Genomic DNA, 24405 nt, shown 5'->3' with positions numbered 1-24405 from the left:
TGGGGGTGCTAGATTCCCTTGTTCGAAAATATAAGGACACAGATCGTGTCGTATAGCCAGCTGGAAACGATGTCTCCTGGGGCTAAATTACAGCAACATTTGTCCTGAACCAGGACTGCCATGTTATGTTGGCAAACAATCTTTACTCCAAAGTAAATATCTCACGTTGAGAGATTTTAAAATAATAATTTCCTAAACACTTACATTGTTCTGTTAAACATAATAGACGTCCTTCTCTGTAGATTTGTCTTCTGAAATCTCATGAGAGACAACCAGCAATATTAAATTGCAGCAGCAGCAGCAGCAGCCAGATAGTGTAGTTCTTGGAGGACAGCTTTGGTGCGCCACATTTCTAATCCAGAGATCATGTATCGAATTCCTATAAAAATGAAATACCTACTTTTTTTACTTACTTTTTTTGTTTTTTATCATTATTTTTTTTTACGCCATTAGAGGACGGGAAATGACTGACAGTTATGTTCTCTCACTTGTACTCATGGATTTTAATTAGATTTTAATGATGCCCCCCTTCCCATCTGACTTTTAATTAGTCTGCAATCTTACGGAATCAAAACAAACTGGAACAATTAAAAGTTATCCGTCACCAAATAAAGTTTTTGATTGATTACGTAATTTTTCACTCGCCTACATAATAATGTATATTTAGTTTAGTAATGAGGTAGCTGTGTAGTCCCTGTAGCGCAGTGGATAGCGCGCTGGACTTCTAATCCAGAGGTCGTGGGTTCGAATCCCACCAGGGATGCTGGTTTTTTCTTTCTTTTTTCATCGGGACATATATTTTTAACCTATAATCAGAAAGAGTAGTTTGTGCCAGAAACGGTGGAGTAATATCAGTTTCAATATTTGGCACAAGGCCAGCAGTTTTGGGGGAAGGGGAAGGCGATTACAATGACCCCAGTGTATAACTGGTACTTTTTTTTATCGACTCCGAAAGGATGAAAAGCAAAGTCGACCTCGGCGTTATTTGAACTCAGAACATTAGGACGGACGAAATGCTGTTAAGCATTTCATCCGGAATGTTAACGATTCCGCCAACTCGCCGCCTTGACGGTGGAGTAACATTGGAAACATAGAAGAATGCTGTTGATATTTCAACTGGCCAAAGATCGCTGTGCTTGTTATTTCCCAGCGGGGTCTTCTATAAACATTTCTCACATCGTGTTTTGTGGACAACGGTCGCCGTTTGTATCAAGAGACAGTCAGGTTGGCCACAATCGCCGTTCATAATTATTGTCACTAAAATTATGTTCTTGCAGCCGAATTCAAACATTCTCCTGTGTCTACGGGGTTTTGAGAATGACGTGGATGCCGCCAGAGTGATATATAAGAAGGCATAGTCAAGAATTGGTATTGTGACAACAAAAAGGGTCCTAAATCCCATTTGATACTTATGTGATACTGTAATAAGGTTACAACTCCCACTTCGCTCACATTTGGAATGTTTAAGCTCTCGCTCCAGACACATTTCGTACTGTGATAACCACAGCGTTCTCACACTTACTCTTTAAATATGATAGTGTAAAAGTCAATAGATAATAACTCATTCCATTAACATTTCATACTGATAAACAAGGGCTTCTAACACTCACAACATGCACATTCGGTCCAATGATAAGCAAGAGGATACTTAACTCTGTATACATTTGCTACTGTGAAAAAAAACAATCGTTATGAAACACACTCCCTATTCTTATTGTGTTGTGATAAACAAGATGTTATAACACTCACACCACTTATATTTGATACTGCAAAAACAGAGATGTTATAACATTCCATTGGTGTTTGGTATTGCGAAAGCTGAGATGTTGATAGACACATTCCATGTATATTGAATACTGTGGAAAGCTGTACGATGTAACACTCTCTCCATATATTTTTCATACTCGTAAAGCCAAGTAGGTACAACTCGCGTAATTTATCGTTCGTACATTGAAAAGCGAGATGTTGCAACACTCAGCAGATTAATGTTCGGTTCCCTGGACACCAAGATGTCAAATCATTTACTCCATTGGTATTTCGTACTGAGAAAACCGGGATGTAATGATCCTCTATTTATGCATCGAACTTTCGAAAGCGAGATGCCATAACATTCTCTCAATTTATACTTGGTGCTGCGAAAACCGGGACATCATGACATCCACATCATTTACAATTCGTACAGTAAAAAAATGAGATTTTATAACACTCATTTATATATATTTACTGAGAAAATCGCGATGTTATAAAATGTGCTGTTTGTGTCTAGTATTTCGAAAACCACGATTTTAAAACACTCACATCATATATATTTGGGAATACGGAAACTGGGATATTTAACAGTCTGTATTTATTGAGAATTTACAAAAAAAAAAGACGAAGACGGGTGTGTAAACAACAAACAGATGTATTAGTTTAACGCTCGGGAAGTGAGAACGTCTTTTACGTTTCGAGCCTACGCTCTTCCAGAGAAAGGAACACAGAAATAAACAGGGAGAGAAAATAGAATGTTCGATATTTCTGTTTGATAGTGTGAAAACCGAAATATTTTTAAACCCCTTCGATTTATATTTTGTACTCTGGAAAGCGAGATGTTATAAAAGTCACCGAGTCGTTATAACACTAAATGCGTTTATATCTCCAGCTTTAAGAACCGGTTTATAATAGCACTCAAACCATTTTCAGTTGATACTCTGAAGACTGAGATTATATAACTTCCCTCCATTGATAGTTGGTACTGCGGAAACCGAACTGTTATAAAACTCCCTGCATTTATACTTGGTTCCGTAAAACCCAGATGTTTAACACTAATTACATTTATATTTCATACTACGAAAATCGTGGAGGTTAACATTCCCTCCATTTATACATGATACACTGAAAATTGAGATGCTAAAGCAGTCGGTCCGTTTATATTTGGTATTTGTAAAACCGAAACGTTGTAAAACTTACTCCGCTTCTATGTGGTTCTGTAAAAGCCGAAATCTTATAATACTCATTCAATTTATACGTGTTACTGCAAAAAACACATGTCAAAATACACGTTTCATATATATTTCATACTGCGAAAGCCGAGATATAAGACACACAGTTCATTCATATTTAGTAGAATTAAAACCGGGATGTAAATTCTACTGCAACAAACTCAATTTTAGCACTTACTCCACTTGGATTTGGTATTCTACATACCAAGATATTACATTACTCCGTTTCTTATTTCAATGACTACAATTTTTAGCTCTCACACCGTTTATATAGGTAATCTCACAACCAAGATGTTATAACACTCATTTCATTTATGTTTGTTATTACAATATCCACGAATTTTAGCACTTACATTTATATTGGATACGCTAAAAAACGAAATGTTATAACGCACATGCCGTTTATGTTTGTTTTCCGATGATAACGATTTTCGACACTCACTCCATTTATATTGGGTACCTTAAAAACCGAAATGTTATAAAATTATTACCATTTATATTTGTTACCCGATAACCACGATTTTAATACTCGCTTTATTTATATTGATTACCCTCAGAACCGAGATGTTATAACATTATCACCATTTATATTTGTTACGACGATAACCACGATTTTTAATATTCATTCCATCTATGTTGGGTGTCCTAAAAACTGAGGTGACCAAAACTCGCAGTCCATTAATATTTTTTTATTCTGATAAGCACGATTTTTAGTATTCACTGCGGATATATTTTGTTGTTTGCAAACAAATTTGATTTATGTTTAATATTCTCTTTATATGTTACGCCTTCTGTATTTCGTGTTCCAACAACGGATATTTTATAACAGTTACTCTCTTTGTATTTCGTTCTGGAACAACCAAGATGTTATAATAATTATTCTATTTACATAAGATAATACTGTAATCGAAATGTTTAAAATTCTCTGTATTTATATTTGGTACTGTGAAGACGAAGATATATTATCACTCGAGCCATTTATATTTTATTTGCCAAAACCGATGATGTGTAACTCTCAATCTCTCTATATTTCTACCAAACATTTCTGGAGTTAGTCTTTTAACAGTTTTATTTTTTTTATCTCAACCATAAATACAAGTGGAATGAATATTGTAACTTCTTTGTTTCTATTGTAGCAAATGTTGATGGAGTGTTTGTTATAATAGCTGTGTTTTTAAATACAAAAAAGGGTATGTTATGAGTGTAACTACACACATACATGTGTGTATATATATACATATATATATGTGTGTGTGTGTATGTGTCAATATACATACATACATACATACATGCATACATACATACATACATACATACATACATACATACATATGACAACGAATGCGAGAAAGTTCTCCAAAGAAGTTAACAAGAAAACTTTTGGGGAGAACTTACTAGACCTTTGAGTTAAAATTTATATCATTAAAAAATCTAAGAAATAATAAATTAAACTGAACAGAACTACCAGTGAAGTCATTCTTTTTCTTTTCTTCAAATATACCGAACTGTACCAAGGATCTCACACATTTTCCAATACACCCCACACACACACACACGCACACACACACATACATATATATTTATAGATTTGCTGTTGATCGATGGACAAATAAAACATCATTCCTTGCTTTTTTTATGGCGTCAGGGTTTGGCTGACAACAGTTTAACCTATTTACATGCATTTCTATCATTCGTGTAACGAACAATTTGGTTAACGAACAGGGCTCAGGAACAGATTATGTTCGCATATAGAGACTCCTCAGTACACCAAATTATTTTGCCAAAGTCATTGCCACATTTTCCAATCTCTAAATAATTGTGGTTTGAGACACAGGAATTTAGTGTGGGGCGGGGGGACAACGGATTACATTGACATATGATTATGTCGGTAACAGTGACTTCTTACTGAGGCACAAGGGTCCAAGTTATGAGGGGTGGCGAATATCTGGTTATATTGACCCAAGTATATGACTGGTATTTTATTTTACCCTCCTCGGAACGATAAAGTCGTTAACTGCTCCAATATCATATTATCTCCTCCGACTTCTCCCATTCGTCACTCTAAGACGTTTTAAGAAAGCTATAACAGCGGAGGAAGGGTGGGCTGCCAATTCCAGCTGTAATTAAAGAACTAATTTAGAATGCTTAAAACCCTCACCAGAAAGTGTAATGAGAGAGAGGAAAAGATAGAGAAAGAGAGAGAAGAAGAGAGAAAAAGAGAGACCGTTAGTAAAGTGTGAGAGAAAGTGTAGTCACAGATCTCGCCTTCACACAACTTTAACACATGGCTAGAACAAAAGAAATTGTTTAAAACAATCTATCATTTTAGAAGCTCGTACTTGTAGTGTCCCTGTAGCGCAGCGGATAGCGCGCTGGACTTCTAATCCAGAGGCCGTGGGTTCGAATCCCACCAGGGATGGATTTTGTTTTTTATTTTCATTTCTTACTATATGTATATCTTAATATAAATTTCAGTGATGTTTCTCTGTCCGTTATGTTTTATGTTCGTTAACTCCTCCTAGACCGTTGGTGCAAGGACAACGAAACTCAAATCAGCAACCCTCCTAATTCTAGGGGGTCTATATTTTTATGGGTCACATAATTGGGGGTCCTACTGACCTCCCCCCACTTATTTTTACTGTATTTTAAACTAAATACATGGCATTGGTGACCAAATCGGAACAATGACAATGAATTTCATACCATGAACTCCCAGGGAGTATCGTAAAGAGGTTCAATTTCTGAAAGGCCAATTAAATTGGGCACCACTGACCCCCGCCTCTATTTTTACTGCACATTTGCAGAAATAAATTTCATTACACAAGAGTAGAGGGCCGAGAAGCGTCGCGATAGTGGGGATGAATGCCTTAAAGGTGCTCTCCGCAGGAGCTAGCTGGAATGCCGCCCGAAGGGCAGCTTCAAGGCTGGTATGTGTGTGTGTGTGTGTGTGTGTGTGTGTGTACATATATATAGACATACATATATATAAATATACGTACGTAGATGGTCCCGGGTTCAGTCCCACTGCGTGGCACCTTGGGAAAGTGCCTTCTACTATAGCCTCGGACCAACCAAAGCTTTGTGAGTGGATTTGGTAGACGGAAACTGATAGAAGCCCGCCGTATATGTACGTATATGTATATGTATGTGTGTGTATATGTTTGTGTGTCTGTGTGTATCCCCCCTACAGCGCTTGGCAACCGATGCTGGTGTGTTTACGTCCCCGTAACCTAGCAGTTCGGCAAAAGAGACCGATAGAATAAGTACTAGGCTTGCAAAGAATAAGTCCTTGCTCGACTATAAGACGGTTCTCCAGCATAGCCGCAGTCAAAATGACTGAAACAAGTAAAAGAGTAAAAGAGTATATACTTTATTAAAATGAAGGTAAAATAATAAACCAAAACTGCGTAAAAAGGTGTATTATTCTTCACTTCTTAACATCTTGCTTGCCTTTAGTAACTCGGTATAACAGGAAATAACACAATGACGCTCCAGCCATGGCAATGTATCCTTTATATCGTATACATTCAAAGAAAAGTCCTGTTGTTGTCATCGTTGTCCACTACACCACTCGGGTCATAGTGTATCTCCGTCAGTCGATGCTTCCTTGACCCTATATAAAGTTCTATGACGTAATATAATTTGTAGCCACCTTTGTAGGTAGACTCTGTTACGATGTATGAATACCAAAACTAGTATCCATTTCTTCACAGAGTGTGCTTTCGATCTCCCTGCCCCTCGGCTATGTGCCCAGTACGTTCCCATTGTGACACTCGGCTCGACGAGCGATTCAGCAATAGCGTGTTGTTTCTTTTATTGTCTGTTCTGGGTTACATTAATCTATTCCTCTGCATTGGACAGCGTCAGTTGTACAAAATATTCAGTAACAACACGATGCATTCTGCAGCTCTTGAGATGTTAATTTACTTCCCGAAGGACGACATTTTACTCTGCTTATACTCCGAGAGTCACATTTGACAAACTACATGCATGACATTGCAAATGTTTCTGGCTGTTTCTTCAATCGCCATTTTCAGAACAGCCTGAAGCAAATCAATTCTTCAAATATTTACCCAACACCTCACAGTAAACGAATTTACTGGTATATATTTTATTGAAATTATATAAACGTATCGCTTAATATACATACAATATATATAATATATCTATATATCGTTTAATATATATATATATGTAGTGAAACTACCTCCCGCCATTAGATACAAACTACTATCGCCATTACATACAATCTTCTCATTTAAATATAAATAAATGCGAGCGTAGTAGAGAACCCATTCCTTGTCATCACGTGACTGATTATTATTCGAATCGGCAACTTCTTCGAACCGTTCCCGCCAGAACGCAAACTGACCAATCACAGCCCCTAATAAGGTCACGTGATAGAGTATTAAACTGAAGCCATCGGGAGCCAATAGTTTGTTATAAATAGCTTTAACTCATACCCAACAAATTTGTCTCGGTCCAGTTTCTCTTTGAGAACTGTTCCGTGTACCACACGACAGCAGCAGCAGTTCCAGCGACCACTTCAACAGATTCGTCCAGCCAACGATGACCACCGCCGTCGCCACATCAGCAACAAGAGTCTATGACTACTAACCAGCAACATCGTCATGACCAACACGATTACTACCAAGCAGCCTCTACACCACCAGCGTCAACACGACTTTCTATGTACACCAAACTAAACCTCCGCGGCACATCTCTCTTTTCGATTCTGTTAGGTGACTCAGCTTCACCACGATAAATAAACAGACAAGAGTTCTCAGTCAGCGACGAACATCTGTATAACAAGAATCACGGCCCGGCATCGATGCCACGACATCACAACTAGTGATCAGCTCTGCCACACTCAGCCAACTCACCTCACATACAGATTCATATTATTGTGTACCCAAGAACTGGTATAATTGCTCACGTGTTATTGACTCTCCTTCTATCTGCTGTAAACACTTATACACACATGTATCACTCACATACACACTTTTCTTTGTACGACGGCCTGTCTTTGATTATGTTATTATATGTCGCATTCACACTCTCACACAGACATACATCTTTAACGCTACAATAAATATCTCTGTTATTCATCTTATATAGTTGTGGTCTTTCATTACTGGTCATCTATGTTATCGTCGCATAACATATCATGTATATCATCTTCGATATATTATTCGACCGTGTGACGCGTTTAAATAAAAGGAGTCCTCTGTTTTACCATTCGTCACCATTTCTCCTTTTATGAGTTCGCACGGTCGTCCCTTACATATACAATTTATATATAATATATGTAACGTTAGATGCACTAACTCAGAATATGGTTAACTCGAGGCTATGGCAGACGACACAGACCCAAGATTTCCAGACGTAGGATCGAATAGGTCAGCATGTTGTTACAAAACAAAATCCTGCCATTCTCTGCACTCGTCTTCAAAACGTTATTCAAAAATTTCTCATTTTTCAATGAAGGCTTCACCGCAATTCACTGCTAGAAATAGTAGCTAAATATTCCGCAAATTATACGCTCTCTTCTTTAAAATAGGAGAATACATGACATGAGAAATATGTTGTATATATTAGACAAGAGGGGCACGGTTGGAATAACTTTGATCATGGGTCTGCTCGGTCAAGACTGACAGAGTATTTAAAAAAAAACAGCCATTGTAGTTTCTTCTCTAAAGACCCAATCCTTCTTCTGTGCAATGACTTCCCCCCTATAACTATCTAATATCAATGTATTCCTACTCAGTAGCAGTTGTTAAACAATACTAATTTAGACAGTAAATTATCTAATCTCACAAATCACCCCCTACCCCCGTCCTTCATTCTAAGACGTTTTAAGAATGCTATGGCGAGGGGTGGCGGCTGTAATTAAACAAAATAAGCTCTCTAATTACAGCTGAAACTGGTTTCCCCCACGTTTAAAAGCTCCATGAGAAAGCGTAATGAGAGAGAGAAACCGTTAGTAAGGTGTAAGACAGAGTATAACCACAGACCTCACATTGACATGTCTTAAATACAAGGAGAGGACCACAAAAAAAAAAGACCACTTACAACAATCTATATATTGGTTTTAGAATCAAGTAACAGTGCAGTCCCTGTAGCGCAGCGGATAGCGCGCTGGACTTCTAATCCAGAGGCCGTGGGTTCGAGTCCCACCAGGGATGACATTTTTTTTTTTTTTCACCTCCTTCATAAAACTTCAGTTAAGCGGAACTCATCCAACCTTCAACTGGTTTAGCGGAAAATCCTAAACAGATAAGGAACTGGTGGTGACCATTTCTTAAGTCTATTCCTTTACACCTCTCACGAAAACTGATTCATATCCTCCACGCTTTCGATGCCAACAAAACTCAGAGGTAGTCACAGACTAACCAAAAACGTAACTATTTCCCTCATTATCTTAATTAACGACTGCAAATTAGTCATCAGGAAAGTAAAGCACAGAATTTTGAGTTCAATCTTATTGAACGGCTTCTTAAACAAGTATTTACTACCCCAGCATCATCCAAAATATTGTGAATGAAATTTGATGAATGGTAACTTTATGACGGAGGAATAGTTCTTGTTTTGGAGTGGTCAACTCACTAGCGTAGCTAGCGGGGAACGGAAGGGCGGTCCGCCCCGGACGGCAATGTTAAGGGGAAGGCACTATTTTGGGGTCAACTGTAGGCAATATGTATTTCCTGTGGGAGCCCGGCGACAGTAGAGTGAAGGGCTGCCCCTGGCGGCGCACACTCTAGCTACGCTAGTGGTTCAACTTGATTGATTGTCCAGTTTAACGCTACCCCTTGGTACTCTGTGGTCAGTATTCACTCAGTTGTCACCCAGTTCAACTACATCTCTCTCTCCCTCTCTCTCTTTCTCTCTCTCTCTCACACACATACACACACACACACACATCTTTAGGACAAGAACATTTTTCTCAGACCATTCCACCAGTTCTCTCCCCCTCAGCACTGTCTCCAACCCAGCCCCACAACGTAACATTCCATAAGGAATCTATGGCTGCTGTTTTTGTCTCTTTAATGAAATTCATCTCAAATGTGGACGCATGCGCCGTTGCAGCGCGTTGCTGTATTCACCGTTCCTCAGTATATTCCTGGGTCGTCCCCGACGACCTATCCAGTTGAGTCCTAGTCAGTCCTCATCTCCATGAGATACCTCCTCATCAGCTTTAACCATGTGGTATGCCACATGGTTCAAGGAACTATTTTGAAATCTTTACAAAGTCGAACAGAAAATAAAGTCGTTGTTAGATAATAGCAGTCTCATACAGAATGTACTCACTGACCTCACCTTGATAAATTACAAATAAAAGCAGACGACAAGATTATATTCAAAACAATCTGTAGTTTGTTTTGAAATTAATTACCGTTAATGTCCCTGTAGCGCAGTGGATAGCGCGCTGGACTTCTAATCCAGAGGCCGTGGGTTCGAATCCTACCAGGGATGTCTTTACGTCAGGAAACAAATTTTAATTCTTGAAAATTTCATTTAAATTTTCTATTCTTTTGTCTTCAAATTCTTGTTGCAACGCAGTTGTTTTCTATAAATTTGACCCTCCACCACACACACCCTCCAGTTCATTTATTTTCTTGTCATATTTGAAATAGGAATTCCTTTCTTTGTTCAAGGGCACATCAGGATCTCATATAAAGTACTGTCTCCCTACCCACGCCTGTTATTGTCCATAATAGTTCTCTGTACTTCTTTCTGTCACCACCCCACCAGCTCTTAATGTCTCTATTACTGTGGCAATAATTGATTGGTCATGGAATGGAGTTGATAGAGATTTTAATTAGTACCAACACCATTTGAACTGTAACCAATTTCAGGCAATAAAAATCCCGGTTGCAGACATGATTATATGACTAAAATAATACACTTCACATTTGCGAGGTTTCATGTTCAAACTCATTACGCGGCACTTCGGGCAAATATTTTCTACCATTTCCTGGGGCTGACTAAAGTTTCACATTATGAATTTCGAGAGATGTAAACTGTACGGAGGTATGTCAGAGGAACGATTCCTGCTGTGGGCGAAGAAGATTTAATTCATCGCTTGGTTTAATACCATCCTCACCCCATGATTTGATATATTTAGCAGGCTGTACTGTCTGGCAAACTTTCATACAACGTCTTTGATCTGGGAATAATTTCCTCCTCTCTTCCTCAGGTGTCAGGTCTGAGTAAATTTCCTCCTTGGTGTGTTACATTATTTTATCGACACCGATTGGATTTGAACTCAGAACACTACAAGATGTTGAGTTGTCTGTCTCTCTCGATGCTTTCAGCCAGCATAGGTTTTAAATGTCAGAAAATTTTAAAAACCAGACACGGTGCTTCGTTGGGGTTTCGCCTTCTCGGTGATAAATACTATCTCGGTCATTTGGAACCAGGAAACTTCTAAAAAGCTGACGGTGTATCATCCCACTTTTAGCACCTTATTTAGTGTAACATGTAATTGAAAATCCCACATTATACTACACCGAAACTCACTACTCCAATGACCCTACATTCCCACCTTCTTTTGTGAGTTGGTATCCAATTACTCCTGTAATTTACTCCCATCTCGACAATTTAAAACAAATACAAGCCTAAAAGAATGGGAAACCATTAATGATCTCAAGTGGGATCATAATATAGTTATAAAAGAAGCCGATGAAGGGAGTGCTGTAGTAATCATGGATGAACACTTCCCTAATCCTCCGTCAAGACAATACCTACTACGGAAAAATCAACAGCTACAGGCAATCCAAGATAATCTTTTGTACTCTAGGCACAAGGCCTGAAATTATGGGGGAGGGGACCAGTCGATTAGATCGACCCCAGTACGCAATTGGTACTTAATTTATCGACCCCGAAAGGATGAAAAGCAAAGTCGACCTCGGCGGAATTTGAACTCAGAACGTAACAGCAGACGAAATATTGCTAAGCATTTCGCCCGGCGTGCTAACGTTTCTGCCAGCTCGCCGCCTATTCAATCCAAGATAATGGCAAAATTTACTACTCTTCTCCATCAGTTCCAAAAGAATTTAATGGAAAAGGAGAAAGATTACTTAACAAGATTTGACTGCAACACCAGCAACTTTTATGGACTTCCCAAAATCCACAAGAGTAAAGCCATAAGCGAAGCTTGCAGCAAATCAACTTCTTTAGTCATAAATATTCCACGTCCAAGAGACCTCAAAATGTGACCAGATGTGGCCTGTCCCTCGTGTGAGACACACTGACTCAGTAACTTTATTGAAGTCATCCTTAAACCTATTCTCCAACATACATCGAACTTTATAAGGGAATGACCTGGACTTTTTAAACTATCTCCCGAACAAAACCAGCAAGGACTCCCTTCTGGGTTCATTCGATGTAATAAACCTCTACACCTCGATTCCTCACGAATACGGAATAGAAGCCATACAATTCTGGCTGGAAAATTTCCCAAATGACATTCCTGACCGAATTGGAGGAGAATTTATCATTGAAGGACTAACATTCATTCAAGAGAACAACTTCCTCAACAAAAATCAGGCATTGCAATGGGAACGAGGGTAGCCCCTATTTTTACTAACCTTGTCATGAGATACTTGGAAATCCAAATATACGAGCACGCTAGACTGAAATTTGGAGACATCTTCCAAAAATACTTACTCGTCAACTGGAAATGCTTCCTGGACGGTTGTTTCATTCTGTGGTCGCATAACCTTAGAATTTAAAAACTTAATTAACAGCATTAACCACAGTATCCGATTTACAATGGAATACAGCCACAAACAGCTACCCTTCCGGGACATTTTAATCTTTAAAAGAGATACTAAAATTGAAACTGACATCTACTTCAAACCAACAGACTCAAATAATATCTTCTATTCTCTTCCTGTCATCCAAAACATACTAAAATCAATATACCTTTCAACTTGGCAAGAAGAATTCGCACGATTGCACCAAATCCCGAAACCCGAGATAAACGACTCCAGGAACTTAAAAACACATTACTAGAAAGAAAATACCCGGCTAGTTTAATCAAAAACAGAAGAGAACGTGCAAAAACGATAGACATCCAAGAGTTACGGAATACAAGAAAACCCCATGACACACTTTGTCTTACGTATCAACACACAATCCGAAGGACATGGAAGCATACCACCCCTCCTTGTGAATAACCTGCGAGTGAAAGAAGCACTGGAAACACAAAGGATTATTAAAAGTAAAAGACAACCGCAATCCCTAAAAAGATTACTTACCAGTGCCAAATTACCCACCAAAAATACAACCCCACTTGTCATAGAAATGAAACCGCCCTAAGTGCGGGGCTTGCATCTACCGCTTGGAGGGCTCAACATATAAAATTAAGTCAGGTCGAATTTTCACGATAAAACAATCACTTCACCTGTACATTGAGGAACTTAGTCTATGTCCTGAAATGTGGTGGGTGTGATGAAGACTACATAGGTCAAACTAGTTTGACGTTGAGGGACAGACTGACGGTACACAGGCAACAAATCCGGGACCCCACGACCAGGAAAATTCCCGTAAGCAAACACCTAGATCAATGCCTCACAGACATAAACCCGAAATACCAAATCTTCTCTCTCTATTAATTCACTGGAAACACTTCAATCAAATTCCGATTGAAGAAGGAAAGCATGTTCATTAAAAAATATAAACTGCAGCTAAATATCCTTTAATAACACATTAGAAAGATGAAAAAACTCAATTTCTCCACAAAAAGTTACCAGATACAACACATAATTCGAAAACTTTAGCAACAGCCCCTTCCTTCCCCAGGGTTTCGAAACCTGAACTCTAAATTACTATACAATAACATCATATACCTTCTCAAACACCATTTGTGTGACGTCACCTTTCACTAGACCAATGAAACTTTTCCTTCGATCAGAACCAGAGCCTCAGAAAAAAAGAAAAAAAAACAGTGACTCCTTAAGGGAATCAACCAACCGGAACGGTTGATGATCATTAGCCAAAAATTAACGACCGTGTCCCTACAGGAAGTCACCCAAGCAGAACGCTAAATTTGACCAAAACAGGTTCTTTATCAAAATAAAGTGACGTCACGATACCTATAGCCAGTCAAAACTTGTTCCTATGCACAGGGAACCAATGCCAAGAAAACATCCACCAGAAAGTCACAATACTCTCATATCTGTGGTGCCGGCCTTGTACCAAGATTTGAAACTATTGTTATTATTATTAGCTCATAGATCGGAAGCATCAATAAATTTTCAGTGATATAACGACTAAAGAAGAAAGGTAACTCGTACAAAAAATATACAGTGTACATTTTTAAACACATAAGCGGTATTCATCATAGGATTCCCTCACGCTAGAAAGAACAGCTAAGTTCAAAACTGTTCTTTCTAGCGTGAGGGAATCCTATGATGATTACTTCTTATGTGTTTAAGTGTACACTGTATATATATGAATAATATAAAGTCATTTGGACTAAATTTTTACACGTTAGGCCACTGGTAGAGGAAATTTCTAATATTTCTAATTACCCTTCAATATTATATACATATGTGTGTGTGTGTGTGTGTGTGTGTGTGTGTGTGTGTGTGTGTGTGTGTGTGTGTGTGTGTGTGTGTGTGTGTATACGACAGGCTTCTTTCAATTTCTGTCAACCAAATTCACTCACAAGGCTTTGGTCGGCCCAAGGCTATAGTAGAAGACACTTGCCCAAGGTGCCACACAGTGGGACTGAACCCGGAACCATGTGATTTGTATGCAAGCTGCTAACCACACAACCACGCCTATGTGTATAGGTGGGTGTGGTGGCAGTTGAAGGGCTCTTTCATTGATTCAGGCGGCTCCCTCTTTTTCACACACACACGTCTTTCCTTACGATTTTGTTATTATAATTTAAGGCGAGAAAATCGTTAGCGCGTCGCACAAAATGCACAGCTTCCATTTCCTCCGGTCCCTCATTCTGAGTTCAAACCCCGCCGAGCTCAACTTTGCCTTCCATCTTTTTATCTTTTGGGTTCGACAAAATAAAATGCCAGTCAAGTACTGGGGTCGTTGTAAGTGACTAACCCCTCCCCTCAAAAAACTGCGGACAGAATCTTCAGAGCGTCTGAGAAAATACTTAGGAGCGTTTCTTTCATCTCTTTACGTTCCGTGTTCAAATTCTGCCTAGGTCAACTTTACCTTTCATCCATTCGGGGTTGATAGAATGTGATAACTAATCAATCAGCCCCTCCCCTCAAAACTGCTGGAATTCAACCAAAATTCAAATCATTATTAGTTTATTTCCATTTGTCATCTTTCTATAATACATCCGCCACCCTTGGAGCTCATAAAAGAATTAATATCAATGGGGCCAGTGGAGTAGCATATTCGGTTGAACAACGGCGGGAATCCTAGTTTAAGGTTACATCAAACCCTGCTCACATCAATATACTTTTTCATTTTCTAAAATTGTGTTGCGAGAGAAAAACTGTTTTCTTTAAAATTTTCCCCTCATTTACAAATCACCGACATCATCATCATCAGCAGCAGCAGCAGATCTGCTTTCAAATCTAAAGTATTACTTTGCAAGTTAGACATTTCCTGTTGATTGGATAGATATACGCTGTTTAGGTTTAGTCACCAACCGTAACACATTCGTGGAATCATGAATGGTCCCGGGACCTGCTAGAAATAGCAACGATATCTGTTTGAAACCATAGGCAGAAGTCCTCCGTAAGAAAAGAACAGATTAGATTAGATGGTCACAGCTGGCTATACGACACGATCTGTGTCCCTATGTCTGTGTATCGTGATTTCCGGGTTATTTGAGCTGAGTGGGGGTGCTAGATTCCCTTGTTCGAAAATATAAGGACACAGATCGTGTCGTATAGCCAGCTGGAAACGATGTCTCCTGGGGCTAAATTACAGCAACATTTGTCCTGAACCAGGACTGCCATGTTATGTTGGCAAACAATCTTTACTCCAAAGTAAATATCTCACGTTGAGAGATTTTAAAATAATAATTTCCTAAACACTTACATTGTTCTGTTAAACATAATAGACGTCCTTCTCTGTAGATTTGTCTTCTGAAATCTCATGAGAGACAACCAGCAATATTAAATTGCAGCAGCAGCAGCAGCAGCCAGATAGTGTAGTTCTTGGAGGACAGCTTTGGTGCGCCACATTTCTAATCCAGAGATCATGTATCGAATTCCTATAAAAATGAAATACCTACTTTTTTTACTTACTTTTTTTGTTTTTTATCATTATTTTTTTTTACGCCATTAGAGGACGGGAAATGACTGACAGTTATGTTCTCTCACTTGTACTCATGGATTTTAATTAGATTTTAATGATGCCCCCCTTCCCATCTGACTTTTAATTAGTCTGCAATCTTACGGAATCAAAACAAACTGGAACAATTAAAAGTTATCCGTCACCAAATAAAGTTTTTGATTGATTACGTAATTTTTCACTCGCCTACATAATAATGTATATTTAGTTTAGTAATGAGGTAACTGTGTAGTCCCTGTAGCGCAGTGGATAGCGCGCTGGACTTCTAATCCAGAGGTCGTGGGTTCGAATCCCACCAGGGATGCTGGTTTTTTCTTTCTTTTTTCATCGGGACATATATTTTTAACCTATAATCAGAAAGAGTAGTTTGTGCCAGAAACGGTGGAGTAATATCAGTTTCAATATTTGGCACAAGGCCAGCAGTTTTGGGGGAAGGGGAAGGCGATTACAATGACCCCAGTGTATAACTGGTACTTTTTTTTATCGACTCCGAAAGGATGAAAAGCAAAGTCGACCTCGGCGTTATTTGAACTCAGAACATTAGGACGGACGAAATGCTGTTAAGCATTTCATCCGGAATGTTAACGATTCCGCCAACTCGCCGCCTTGACGGTGGAGTAACATTGGAAACATAGAAGAATGCTGTTGATATTTCAACTGGCCAAAGATCGCTGTGCTTGTTATTTCCCAGCGGGGTCTTCTATAAACATTTCTCACATCGTGTTTTGTGGACAACGGTCGCCGTTTGTATCAAGAGACAGTCAGGTTGGCCACAATCGCCGTTCATAATTATTGTCACTAAAATTATGTTCTTGCAGCCGAATTCAAACATTCTCCTGTGTCTACGGGGTTTTGAGAATGACGTGGATGCCGCCAGAGTGATATATAAGAAGGCATAGTCAAGAATTGGTATTGTGACAACAAAAAGGGTCCTAAATCCCATTTGATACTTATGTGATACTGTAATAAGGTTACAACTCCCACTTCGCTCACATTTGGAATGTTTAAGCTCTCGCTCCAGACACATTTCGTACTGTGATAACCACAGCGTTCTCACACTTACTCTTTAAATATGATAGTGTAAAAGTCAATAGATAATAACTCATTCCATTAACATTTCATACTGATAAACAAGGGCTTCTAACACTCACAACATGCACATTCGGTCCAATGATAAGCAAGAGGATACTTAACTCTGTATACATTTGCTACTGTGAAAAAAAACAATCGTTATGAAACACACTCCCTATTCTTATTGTGTTGTGATAAACAAGATGTTATAACACTCACACCACTTATATTTGATACTGCAAAAACAGAGATGTTATAACATTCCATTGGTGTTTGGTATTGCGAAAGCTGAGATGTTGATAGACACATTCCATTTATATTGAATACTGTGGAAAGCTGTACGATGTAACACTCTCTCCATATATTTTTCATACTCGTAAAGCCAAGTAGGTACAACTCGCGTAATTTATCGTTCGTACATTGAAAAGCGAGATGTTGCAACACTCAGCAGATTAATGTTCGGTTCCCTGGACACCAAGATGTCAAATCATTTACTCCATTGGTATTTCGTACTGAGAAAACCGGGATGTAATGATCCTCTATTTATGCATCGAACTTTCGAAAGCGAGATGCCATAACATTCTCTCAATTTATACTTGGTGCTGCGAAAACCGGGACATCATGACATCCACATCATTTACAATTCGTACAGTAAAAAAATGAGATTTTATAACACTCATTTATATATATTTACTGAGAAAATCGCGATGTTATAAAATGTGCTGTTTGTGTCTAGTATTTCGAAAACCACGATTTTAAAACACTCACATCATATATATTTGGGAATACGGAAACTGGGATATTTAACAGTCTGTATTTATTGAGAATTTACAAAAAAAAAAGACGAAGACGGGTGTGTAAACAACAAACAGATGTATTAGTTTAACGCTCGGGAAGTGAGAACGTCTTTTACGTTTCGAGCCTACGCTCTTCCAGAGAAAGGAACACAGAAATAAACAGGGAGAGAAAATAGAATGTTCGATATTTCTGTTTGATAGTGTGAAAACCGAAATATTTTTAAACCCCTTCGATTTATATTTTGTACTCTGGAAAGCGAGATGTTATAAAAGTCACCGAGTCGTTATAACACTAAATGCGTTTATATCTCCAGCTTTAAGAACCGGTTTATAATAGCACTCAAACCATTTTCAGTTGATACTCTGAAGACTGAGATTATATAACTTCCCTCCATTGATAGTTGGTACTGCGGAAACCGAACTGTTATAAAACTCCCTGCATTTATACTTGGTTCCGTAAAACCCAGATGTTTAACACTAATTACATTTATATTTCATACTACGAAAATCGTGGAGGTTAACATTCCCTCCATTTATACATGATACACTGAAAATTGAGATGCTAAAGCAGTCGGTCCGTTTATATTTGGTATTTGTAAAACCGAAACGTTGTAAAACTTACTCCGCTTCTATGTGGTTCTGTAAAAGCCGAAATCTTATAATACTCATTCAATTTATACGTGTTACTGCAAAAAACACATGTCAAAATACACGTTTCATATATATTTCATACTGCGAAAGCCGAGATATAAGACACACAGTTCATTCATATTTAGTAGAATTAAAACCGGGATGTAAATTCTACTGCAACAAACTCAATTTTAGCACTTACTCCACTTGGATTTGGTATTCTACATACCAAGATATTACATTACTCCGTTTCTTATTTCAATGACTACAATTTTTAGCTCTCACACCGTTTATATAGGTAATCTCACAACCAAGATGTTATAACACTCATTTCATTTATGTTTGTTATTACAATATCCACGAATTTTAGCACTTACATTTATATTGGATACGCTAAAAAACGAAATGTTATAACGCACATGCCGTTTATGTTTGTTTTCCGATGATAACGATTTTCGACACTCACTCCATTTATATTGGGTACCTTAAAAACCGAAATGTTATAAAATTATTACCATTTATATTTGTTACCCGATAACCACGATTTTAATACTCGCTTTATTTATATTGATTACCCTCAGAACCGAGATGTTATAACATTATCACCATTTATATTTGTTACGACGATAACCACGATTTTTAATATTCATTCCATCTATGTTGGGTGTCCTAAAAACTGAGGTGACCAAAACTCGCAGTCCATTAATATTTTTTTATTCTGATAAGCACGATTTTTAGTATTCACTGCGGATATATTTTGTTGTTTGCAAACAAATTTGATTTATGTTTAATATTCTCTTTATATGTTACGCCTTCTGTATTTCGTGTTCCAACAACGGATATTTTATAACAGTTACTCTCTTTGTATTTCGTTCTGGAACAACCAAGATGTTATAATAATTATTCTATTTACATAAGATAATACTGTAATCGAAATGTTTAAAATTCTCTGTATTTATATTTGGTACTGTGAAGACGAAGATATATTATCACTCGAGCCATTTATATTTTATTTGCCAAAACCGATGATGTGTAACTCTCAATCTCTCTATATTTCTACCAAACATTTCTGGAGTTAGTCTTTTAACAGTTTTATTTTTTTTATCTCAACCATAAATACAAGTGGAATGAATATTGTAACTTCTTTGTTTCTATTGTAGCAAATGTTGATGGAGTGTTTGTTATAATAGCTGTGTTTTTAAATACAAAAAAGGGTATGTTATGAGTGTAACTACACACATACATGTGTGTATATATATACATATATATATATATATGTGTGTGTGTGTGTGTGTGTGTGTATGTGTCAATATACATACATACATACATACATACATACATACATATGACAACGAATGCGAGAAAGTTCTCCAAAGAAGTTAACAAGAAAAATTTTTGGGAGAACTTACTAGACCTTTGAGTTAAAATTTATATCATTAAAAAATCTAAAAAATAATAAATTAAACTGAACAGAACTACCAGTGAAGTCATTCTTTTTCTTTTCTTCAAATATACCGAACTGTACCAAGGATCTCACACATTTTCCAATACACCCCACACACACACACGCACACACACACACATACATACATACATATATATTTATAGATTTGCTGTTGATCGATGGACAAATAAAACATCATTCCTTGCTTTTTTTATGGCGTCGGGGTTTGGCTGACAACAGTTTAACCTATTTACATGCATTTCTATCATTCGTGTAACGAACAATTTGGTTAACGAACAGGGCTCAGGAACAGATTATGTTCGCATATAGAGACTCCTCAGTACACCAAATTAGTTTGCCAAAGTCATTGCCACATTTTCCAATCTCTAAATAATTTTGGTTTGAGACACAGGAATTTAGTGTGGGGCGGGGGGACAACGGATTACATTGACATATGATTATGTTGGTAACAGTGACTTCTTACTGAGGCACAAGGGTTCAAGTTATGAGGGGTGGCGAATATCTGGTTATATTGACTCAAGTATATGACTGGTATTTTATTTTACCCTCCTCGGAACGATAAAGTCGTTAACTGCTCCAATATCATATTATCTCCTCCGACTTCTCCCATTCGTCACTCTAAGACGTTTTAAGAAAGCTATAACAGAGGCGGAAGGGTGGGCTGCCAATTCCAGCTGTAATTAAAGAACTAATTTAGAATGCTTAAACCCCCCACCAGAAAGTGTAATGAGAGAGAGGGAAAGAGAGAGAAAGAGAGAGGAAGAGAGAAAAAGAGAGACCGTTAGTAAAGTGTGAGAGAAAGTGTAGTCACAGATCTCGCCTTCACACAACTTTAACACATGGCTAGAACAAAAGAAATTGTTTAAAACAATCTATCATTTTAGAAGCTCATACTTGTAGTGTCCCTGTAGCGCAGCGGATAGCGCGCTGGACTTCTAATCCAGAGGCCGTGGGTTCGAATCCCACCAGGGATGGATGTTTTTTTTCTTTTCATTTCTTACTATATGTATATCTTAATATAAATTTCAGTGATGTTTCTCTGTCCGTTATGTTTTATGTTCGTTAACTCCTCCTAGACCGTTGGTGCAAAGACAACGAAACTCAAATCAGCAACCCTCCTAATTCCAGGAGGTCTATATTTTTATGGGTCACATAATTGGGGGTCCTACTGACCTCCCCCCACTTATTTTTACTGTATTTTAAACTAAATACATGGCATTGGTGACCAAATCGGAACAATGACAATGAATTTCATACCATGAACTCCCAGGGAGTATCGTAAAGAGGTTCAATTTCTGAAAGGCCAATTAAATTGGGCACCACTGACCCCCGCCTCTATTTTTACTGCACATTTGCAGAAATAAATTTCATTACACAAGAGTAGAGGGCCGAGAAGCGTCGCGATAGTGGGGATGAATGCCTTAAAGGTGCTCTCCGCAGGAGCTAGCTGGAATGCCGCCCGAAGGGCAGCTTCAAGGCTGGTATGTGTGTGTGTGTGTGTGTGTGTGTGTGTGTGTACATATATATAGACATACATATATATAAATATACGTACATAGATGGTCCCGGGTTCAGTCCCACTGCGTGGCACCTTGGGAAAGTGCCTTCTACTATAGCCTCGGACCAACCAAAGCTTTGTGAGTGGATTTGGTAGACGGAAACTGATAGAAGCCCGCCGTATATGTACGTATATGTATATGTATGTGTGTGTATATGTTTGTGTGTCTGTGTGTATCCCCCCTACAGCGCTTGGCAACCGATGCTGGTGTGTTTACGTCCCCGTAACCTAGCAGTTCGGCAAAAGAGACCGATAGAATAAGTACTAGGCTTGCAAAGAATAAGTCCTTGCTCGACTATAAGACGGTTCTCCAGCATAGCCGCAGTCAAAATGACTGAAACAAGTAAAAGAGTAAAAGAGTATATACTTTATTAAAATGAAGGTAAAATAATAAACCAAAACTGCGTAAAAAGGTGTATTATTCTTCACTTCTTAACATCTTGCTTGCCTTTAGTAACTCGGTATAACAGGAAATAACACAATGACGCTCCGGCCATGGCAATGTATCCTTTATATCGTATACATTCAAAGAAAAGTCCTGTTGTTGTCATCGTTGTCCACTACACCACTCGGGTCATAGTGTATCTCCGTCAGCCGATGCTTCCTTGACCCTCTATAAAGTTCTATGACGTAATATAATTTGTAGCCACCTTTGTAGGTAGACTCTGTTACGATGTATGAATACCAAAACTAGTATCCATTTCTTCACAGAGTGTGCTTTCGATCTCCCTGCCCCTCGGCTATGTGCCCAGTACGTTCCCATTGTGACACTCGGCTCGACGAGCGATTCAGCAATAGCGTGTTGTTTCCTTTATTGTCTGTTCTAGGTTACATTAATCTATTCCTCTGCATTGGACAGCGTCAGTTGTACAAAATATTCAGTAACAACACGATGCATTCTGCAGCTCTTGAGATGTTAATTTACTTCCCGAAGGACGACATTTTACTCTGCTTATACTCCGAGAGTCACATTTGACAAACTACATGCATGACATTGCAAATGTTTCTGGCTGTTTCTTCAATCGCCATTTTCAGAACAGCCTGAAGCAAATCAATTCTTCAAATATTTACCCAACACCTCACAGTAAACGAATTTACTGGTATATATTTTATTGAAATTATATAAACGTATCGCTTAATATACATACAATATATATAATATATCTATATATCGTTTAATATATATATATATGTAGTGAAACTACCTCCCGCCATTAGATACAAACTACTATCGCCATTACATACAATCTTCTCATTTAAATATAAATAAATGCGAGCGTAGTAGAGAACCCATTCCTTGTCATCACGTGACTGATTATTATTCGAATCGGCAACTTCTTCGAACCGTTCCCGCCAGAACGCAAACTGACCAATCACAGCCCCTAATAAGGTCACGTGATAGAGTATTAAACTGAAGCCATCGGGAGCCAATAGTTTGTTATAAATAGCTTTAACTCATACCCAACAAATTTGTCTCGGTCCAGTTTCTCTTTGAGAACTGTTCCGTGTACCACACGACAGCAGCAGCAGTTCCAGCGACCACTTCAACAGATTCGTCCAGCCAACGATGACCACCGCCGTCGCCACATCAGCAACAAGAGTCTATGACTACTAACCAGCAACATCGTCATGACCAACACGATTACTACCAAGCAGCCTCTACACCACCAGCGTCAACACGACTTTCTATGTACACCAAACTAAACCTCCGCGGCACATCTCTCTTTTCGATTCTGTTAGGTGACTCAGCTTCACCACGATAAATAAACAGACAAGAGTTCTCAGTCAGCGACGAACATCTGTATAACAAGAATCACGGCCCGGCATCGATGCCACGACATCACAACTAGTGATCAGCTCTGCCACACTCAGCCAACTCACCTCACATACAGATTCATATTATTGTGTACCCAAGAACTGGTATAATTGCTCACGTGTTATTGACTCTCCTTCTATCTGCTGTAAACACTTATACACACATGTATCACTCACATACACACTTTTCTTTGTACGACGGCCTGTCTTTGATTATGTTATTATATGTCGCATTCACACTCTCACACAGACATACATCTTTAACGCTACAATAAATATCTCTGTTATTCATCTTATATAGTTGTGGTCTTTCATTACTGGTCATCTATGTTATCGTCGCATAACATATCATGTATATCATCTTCGATATATTATTCGACCGTGTGACGCGTTTAAATAAAAGGAGTCCTCTGTTTTACCATTCGTCACCATTTCTCCTTTTATGAGTTCGCACGGTCGTCCCTTACATATACAATTTATATATAATATATGTAACGTTAGATGCACTAACTCAGAATATGGTTAACTCGAGGCTATGGCAGACGACACAGACCCAAGATTTCCAGACGTAGGATCGAATAGGTCAGCATGTTGTTACAAAACAAAATCCTGCCATTCTCTGCACTCGTCTTCAAAACGTTATTCAAAAATTTCTCATTTTTCAATGAAGGCTTCACCGCAATTCACTGCTAGAAATAGTAGCTAAATATTCCGCAAATTATACACTCTCTTCTTTAAAATAGGAGAATACATGACATGAGAAATATGTTGTATATATTAGACAAGAGGGGCACGGTTGGAATAACT

The 24405-nt window shown here is 38.3% G+C and overlaps 6 non-coding genes across 6 annotated transcripts; all 6 read left to right on the top strand.

Annotated features, from left to right (window-relative positions):
- The first annotated feature begins 690 nt into the window (after window positions 1-690).
- Trnar-ucu (transfer RNA arginine (anticodon UCU)) lies at window positions 691-763 on the top strand. Its single transcript has one exon. It is a non-coding gene; the product is annotated as a tRNA-Arg (tRNA).
- A 4564-nt stretch (window positions 764-5327) lies between these two features.
- Window positions 5328-5400, top strand: Trnar-ucu (transfer RNA arginine (anticodon UCU)). The gene has a single exon. It is a non-coding gene; the product is annotated as a tRNA-Arg (tRNA).
- A 3693-nt stretch (window positions 5401-9093) lies between these two features.
- On the top strand, window positions 9094-9166 carry Trnar-ucu (transfer RNA arginine (anticodon UCU)). Its single transcript has one exon. It is a non-coding gene; the product is annotated as a tRNA-Arg (tRNA).
- Window positions 9167-10381: 1215 nt separating this feature from the next.
- Trnar-ucu (transfer RNA arginine (anticodon UCU)) lies at window positions 10382-10454 on the top strand. The gene has a single exon. It is a non-coding gene; the product is annotated as a tRNA-Arg (tRNA).
- Window positions 10455-16493: 6039 nt separating this feature from the next.
- Window positions 16494-16566, top strand: Trnar-ucu (transfer RNA arginine (anticodon UCU)). The gene has a single exon. It is a non-coding gene; the product is annotated as a tRNA-Arg (tRNA).
- A 4560-nt stretch (window positions 16567-21126) lies between these two features.
- Window positions 21127-21199, top strand: Trnar-ucu (transfer RNA arginine (anticodon UCU)). Its single transcript has one exon. It is a non-coding gene; the product is annotated as a tRNA-Arg (tRNA).
- Window positions 21200-24405: the final 3206 nt, after the last annotated feature.

The sequence above is a fragment of the Octopus bimaculoides genome, chromosome 4, assembly GCF_046866305.1.
Source record: "Octopus bimaculoides isolate indiv1 chromosome 4, ASM4686630v1, whole genome shotgun sequence".
Classification (NCBI taxonomy): domain Eukaryota; kingdom Metazoa; phylum Mollusca; class Cephalopoda; order Octopoda; family Octopodidae; genus Octopus; species Octopus bimaculoides.
This window is presented reverse-complemented; position numbering and strand designations above follow the sequence as displayed.